Source organism: Chinchilla lanigera, unplaced genomic scaffold (assembly GCF_000276665.1).
Source record: "Chinchilla lanigera isolate Chin_1 unplaced genomic scaffold, ChiLan1.0 scaffold00054, whole genome shotgun sequence".
In the NCBI taxonomy this organism is placed as follows: domain Eukaryota; kingdom Metazoa; phylum Chordata; class Mammalia; order Rodentia; family Chinchillidae; genus Chinchilla; species Chinchilla lanigera.
In genome coordinates, this window is record NW_004955455.1 from 8045584 (window position 1) to 8052811 (window position 7228).

Here is a 7228-nt window from a genome sequence, read left to right on the forward strand (position 1 = left end):
ATTCATGCTGACCGTGAGACAGTCCAGTGCTCTGCCCTGTGTAGTACGGTAACTGCAGTGATTTTGCCTTTAGGGAAAACAGCCAAGGTACTGAAAAGTAATTCAGAGGATACTAGTTATCCACACCTGTGGCTCATCCTGGCCGTACAAGCAGTTTTGTGATCATATGAGCACCTCTGCATTAATTGGCACATTGATTATTAATGTGGAAAAGAGAACTAGGATAACGTGCATAAAGTGAAAATTGTGACAATGCAGAAATTGGGAAAACAGCCTGAGGCATGAAAATACTGAAATCATGCCAGGGATTCAGTAAAGGATAACCTACAGCATAAACCTTCAAGAGGGGGCTGGGGATTTAGCTCAGCGGCAAAAGCGCCTGCCTGGCGAGCGCAAGGTCATGAGTTTGGTTCCTGGTACCGGAGAAAAACCAAAAAAAAAAAACCTTCAAGAGGATATGAGATCAGTTATTGACCCTTAAAATGTAGCAAGAAAAACAGGGCTGCTCTAGGCAAACAGTTTCTGAAGCCTTATTTTTAAAATGGCTGTTTTGCAGGGCGTGGTGGTACATGCCTGTAATCCCAGAAGGAAGATCACCATGAGTTTGAGGCTAGCCTGCGCTAAATAGTGAGTTCAAGTCCAGCTTGGACTACTTAGCCAGACCCTGTCTAAAAAAAAACAAATGTTGCTCAATGAACAGATTGTTCAAATAATGAGAGAAGAAGAAGAAAATAGAACAAATTAGTTAAGCAGACATTAAGTAGCTTTCTGACAAGCTTTGTCTTGTATAAAGAACTTTTAAGGATCAAGCATCAGTGAGTTGATCAGGTAAAACAGGCACCCCTGCTCACCTGCAAGGTATTTTCCCTTTTGTTATAACCAACACCCAATACCTGCCTCAGCTTCCCAAGTGCTGGGGTTATAGATGAGTGTCGCCACACCCAGATCTGTGGATACATGGATAGGATACCTTCAGAGGATCTGATGGGTCAAACAACAGATGTGTATACGATTGTGATTGCTGTCTCTACATTAACTTCCAGAAAGTTCACCCAATTCACATTGCGAACAGTGTGTGAAGAATTCCTACTTCCTTCCATCCTCAAGCATACTTTATCATCCCTAACTCTGTCCAACCAAAGGATGAAAAATACTACCTTGTTTTAATTTGCATTTCTAGAGAGGTTGAGTGTCTTGTCATATAATTCACCTGTGGATTTCTTTCTTATGAATTGTTTTTCCTACCCTTTGTCCACAAAACAGGCATTTTTATTTTTTTATTTTTTTGTCTCTTTTTTGAGACAGGATCTCGCTATGCAGTTCAGGCTAATCTTGAGCTCACTTTGTAGCCCAGGCAGGTCTTGAACTTGCAACCATCCTTCTGCCTCAGCCTCTTGAGTGCTGGGATGACAGGCATGCGCCACCACGCCCTGCAAAACAGCCATTTTTAAAATAAGGCTTCAGAAGCTGTTTCCCTAGAGCAGCCCTGTTTTTCTTGCTCCAAGTGCCCCTGACTCCTTTGACACATTTGGGGGACATGGGATTGGCGCCCTCTGTAAGCAGTGCTGTTCCATGGATGTGCTCTGGGGCTGGTGGTCATTTTACATGAACTTACTATGAATGGAATTGAATAATTTGTATTTATTTGGCTGAGAGTTAAGTTGCAGTTAGTATTTCTGGCAAGAAAAGAAGCTTGTGCACTGAGTTACATATACAGTGAATTTCTTTGAAGTCTTTACAAGTGGAATTCTTTCAGGCAGAAGCTGTGCTACCCAGTAGTATCTGCTTGGATTACTTTGTTTCTTTGCTGCTGGTGATCTTCATTTGCAAACATTGATTTATTGACTTCTGTCAATAAATGAATGAAGCCCACTTGACCATTAATACCCTGAGTGAGCACTGGTTTTCACCACCTACTACGTAGGGATCATGTTAAAAACAGGTACCAAGGCAGGCCCCAGGATCTGCATCTTAAGCAGTGCCTTTGTACTCCTAAGTGATTCTTATTCAGTACATCTGAGGCCAAATTTTGACCGTGGACTGAAGTATGTTATTTTATTTTATTTATTTTCTTGAGATGAGCTCTCACCATGTTTCTCAAGCTAGCCTTGAACTCTTGGGCTCAACTGATCCTCCTACTTCTCCGCTTGAGTAGCTGGGCCTACAGGTGAATGCTACTGTACCCAGCTCTGTAAGTTATTTAGTATAATCACTTTAATTTACTTTCATAGTAGATAATGCCTTAAACAGTAAGATAGAGCACTTAATAGTAATTAATTGCATCTTGGATCTGAAAGGCTGACTTTTGAGCCTGTAGTCATGCAGGAGTAACCGGTTTTGCCTGATCTCCACGCAGTGGAATCTGGCTGTAACCCTCCTAGACCCAAAAAAGTGAAGGGGCTTCTCATTTATATAAGCTATAAAGAAAACCTAAAAGAGATTTGTAAACAGTTTATTTTTGTTTTTTTGAGAGTCTCAGTGTAGTTCAGGCTGAGTAAAAGGTTTGTTTTTGAGGGGTTTGTTGGAGATAAGTTCTTGCTACGTAGTTTAGGCTGGTCTTAAACTCACTATGTAGCCTACGCTGGTCTCAAACTCAGCAATCCTCCTGCCTCAGCCTGCAGAGTCCTGGGATTACAGGGGTGCCACCACATCCTGCTGACTAAAAGTTTCATATCCTGCATTTTAGGGGGAAATGCTGGGCGTGGCGACACATGCTTGTAATCCCAGCATTTGGGAGGCTGAGGCAGGAGGATCGCTGTGAGTTTGAGACCAGCTTGAACTGCAGAGCAAGACCCTGTCACAAAAAGACTGAAAAAAAAAAAAAAAAAAAATCAGTTACCATGTATTGAGAACAAATGGTCCTGCAAAGTTTGTTATGAAAACAAGTGGTTCTCCTGCCCTTCCTGCTGCTCTTCCTTATTTTTCCCTGCTTCAGGAGAGTCCCTTTCAACTCTTGGCTGCTTTGTCTCAGTTTTAACATGTTCCCATGGCTAGTCCTTGCTTTTTCAGTTTTAGGCATTCTCTTTTGAGTTCTCTTCCTTTTGCCTATCATGTATGTACTCACTGGCTGTCTTCTGATTATAATTCTGATTTTTAATAATTCACAGTATTAAATCATGACTGGTTAAGCTATCACTGCTGAACCATTTAGAACTCCAATTAGCCATGATGAAAAAGAACTACACCAAGGCATATAGTAGTCAAGATTCAAGAACAGAATATTAAAAGCTGTTAGAGAAAAGAAACAAATCACTTATAAACAAAAGCGCATCAGAATCATAGCAGACTCAACACAAACATTCGAGTCAAGGAGAATTTGGAGTGAGGTATCACAAGCCCTAAAACAACCTTCCACCTAGATTAATGTACCTTACAGAACTATCGTTCATAATTGATGGAGAAATAAAACACTTCCATCACAAAGAACACGAAGAAATTCACAACCACCAGATCTGCACTCCAAAATATGCTGAAGGACATTCTAGAAAGGGATAACAAGGACTACAATTCCATGAACCCCAACAGAATTAATATACCAAGGCAAGCAATTAAAAAGGGGAGCCAACAACAGGAAAGTAACATGACAGGGATAAGTCAATACATGTTACAACCATCAATATAAATGGCCACAATTCACCAACCCAAAGAAACAGCCTGGTAGAATGGATCAAGAAGCAAGATCAAACAGTATGCTGCATACAAGAAACATATTTAATTGAAAAAGAAATTCATAGGCTGAAAGTCAAAGAATGGAAAACGGCTCCTTGGCACAGGAACCTGGGAAAAAGCAGGGGTAGCTCCTTTATTTGCAGATAAGCTGGATTTCTCAAGCCAAGACTGATTAACAGAGACAAAGTCACTAGATCTTTGTACAGGGAACAATCCAACAGGAAGAGATAGGAATCATAAATAACATATGCACTAGATAGCAGGGTACACAATGATATAACACAAATATTACCAGATGTAAAAAATCAAATAAGCACTAGTAAAATTGTAATATATACAGATCAACTAGATAAAAAACAATCAACAAAAGAATCAAAACTGAACCAAACTTTTGAGCAACTTAGTATGTCTACAGAGTGTTCTACCCCACAATATCAGAATACAGATTTTTCTCAGCTGGACATGGGATGTTCTCCAAAAATAGACCACATATTAGCTCATACAATATGCATAGGTAAATGAAGAGGAATTAAAATTGTCCTGTGCATATTATCAGGCCATAATGCAGTGAAATTAGAAATCAATGGCAACAGAAACTATAAGAACTTCACAAACACATGGAAATTAAACAGCACCTTCCTGAACAACCAATGGGGTCACAGATGAAATTAAAGAACACAGTTTCTACAATCAAACAAAAATGCCCAGCAAAACTTATGGGACACAAAGCAGTCCTACAAGGGAAATTTATAGCAATGAATTCCCTTATCAGAAAAACAGCAAGTGGCTGGCTAGCTTCCTGCCTCATAGGCTCCTGGAGGGAGGGCCCCCAGCGCACGGGGAGCCTCGGGCGGGGAGCGCCAGTCTTCGGACCGGTGGCTCACTCCCGGCCTCATAGGCCCCCGGAAGGAGGGCTTCCGGCGCACAGGGAGCCACGGGCAGGGAGCGCCGGTCTTCCGGCTGGCTAGCTTCCTGCCTCGTAGGCTCCCGGAGGGAGGGCCCCCAGCACATGGGGAGCCATGCGGCGTCGAGTGCTGTTGCGCGCCGGCCCTTAGGCCAGCCACTGCCGCTCAATTGAGATCTATCATGACACAGAGAAACAGTGACACAATTGGCCCACCATGCATCGACTGCAGTTGCCCACCCACGGATGTGTGTGAATCATTCAAACTTTGAACAACCCCTGGGAATACATGGCATACAACGGGCCACTCTTGCTCCTGCCATTGAGAACCAGAAAGGTCCAGAGCCAGCGGAGGAGCAGCTGCTGAACAAGGACTCAGAGAACATGAGAATGCAGACTAAGCCCATGGAGTCAGAGGTCCAGTGGACTGGGGTCACGAGAGCTGCTCGGAAGCTGTAAACCAGGAGGACCTTGCACAATACCTGCAGAGACTCCCTGGAAGCCATTCTTCCCCTGACAGTACAGGCTGTGGTGGAGCTCTGGAGAAGTCTGCAGCAGGATTCCTGCTGCCTGTGCTGACAGTTGGGGAGAGGACACTAACTGGTTGTGGGGTCCCAATGCAATGGGAGGCTGGAGAGAAAATGCTACAAAAAATGGCTTTCGCCCCAGACGACTCACTACAACCCTTAGGCTGTAACTACTTGTTAGGTCCTTCTTGTGTATTTCTGTCTTCCTGAGAAACCACTTTGAAGATACCACCATGTATTACAGCAGTCAATGATATTTTCCTACTAATCTATCCATAACTCTGTAATGTTTGTATTGTTCCTATCCTATTTCATAAATGGATCCATGTTTACTATTATGTGTTTCCTACAACAACCATTGAGAATTATTGAATGATTATTCAGTAGGTCACTCATGTATAGTTCTATTTATATTCTTTAGAAGTCACTTTGAAGATACCTAAGTATAGTACAACAACTATTGATAATCTCATACCTCTTTTGTGTGTAACTCACTATCATTTGTCTATTTGTTTTCCTGAGAAACTATCTTATAGATAACAATATGTAAAACAATAAACATTGATAATTTCCTACCACTTTATCTGTAATTTGGTAAGCCCCTCCTATTATTATGTTATCCTTCTTTTACTCTTTAAAATAAAAAATAAAAAAAAAAAAGAAAAACACAGCAAGCTCAAATAACCTAATATGGAACCTTGAACTAGAAAAAGAAGAGCAGGTCAAGCCCAAAGCTCAGACAAGGGAGGAAATTTTAAAGATGAAAGCAGAAATTAACGCAATGGAGACTAAGAAAACAACACAAAGAATCAATGAATTCGAGAGTTGGTTCTTTGAAGGATTAAATAAAAATGACAAACCCTTAGCCAACCTTATCAAAGAAAGGAAAGATGCAAATCCATGCAATTAGGAATGAAAAGGGTGATATCACAACGGATCCTGCAGAAATCCAGAAGATCATCAATATCTATTTCAAAAACCTGCATTCTAATAAGATAGAAAACATAGAAGAAATGGACAGATTCCTAGATACGTAAGAATTACCAAAGCTGAATCAAAAAGATATAAAAATTCTAGATTTTTATCACCAATATCAGCCAATGAAATTGAAGATGTAATTACAAACTTAACAACACAGAAAAGTCCACACTCTGAGGGATTCACTGTTAAATTCTACAAGAAATTTAGAGAAGACCCAATGCTGCTACTTCTCACATTCTTTAATGAAATCAAAAGAGAAGCAATACTCCCAAATTCATTTCTGAAAGCAAGCATCACCCTGATACCAAAACCAGAGAAGGATCCAACCAAAAAACAGAACTGCAGAGCAGTCTCCCCAATGAACATAGACAAGAGAATCCTGAAAGTTTTCACTCTAAAAAATAGGAACCAAAAAAAAAAAAAAGAAAGAAAAAGAAAACATCAGGAACAAGACAAGCATTTCCACTATCACCACTCTTATTCAATACACTTCTGGAAACGTTAGCCAGAGCACTTAGAGAAGAGAAAGAAATAAAAGGAATTAGAATAGGAAAGGGAGACATGAAGTTATCATTATTTGCTAATGGCATGATACTCTATATAGGAGATCCCAAAAACTCCACCAAAAGTCTTCTAGATTTAATAACCAAATTCAGTAACATAGCTGGATACAAAGTCAACACTCAAAAAATCAATACCATTCCTGTATACAAATAACAAATTCATGGCAACAGTCATTAGGGGAACAACATCTTTCACATTAACATCCAAAAAAATGAAATACCTAGGAATTAATCTTATGAAGGAAATAAAAGAACTTTATATTGAAAAACATAGGGGCTGGGGATGTAGCTCAGCAGCACAGCGCCTGCCTGGCAAGTGCAAGGTCATGAGTTCAATTCCTGGTACCAGGAAAAAAAAAGAAAGAAAGAAAAGAAAACCATAGTATTCTGAAAAAGGAGATGGAAGAGAAAATCAGAAAATGGAAAAATATCCCTTGTTCTTTGGTAGGAAGAACCAATATAGTGAAAATGACCATACTTCCAAAAGTGTTATACAGATTTAATACAATCCTGATTCAAATATCAACAGCATAACTCACAGAATTAGAGAGAACAATCCTAAATTCATTTGGAACCAGAAGAGA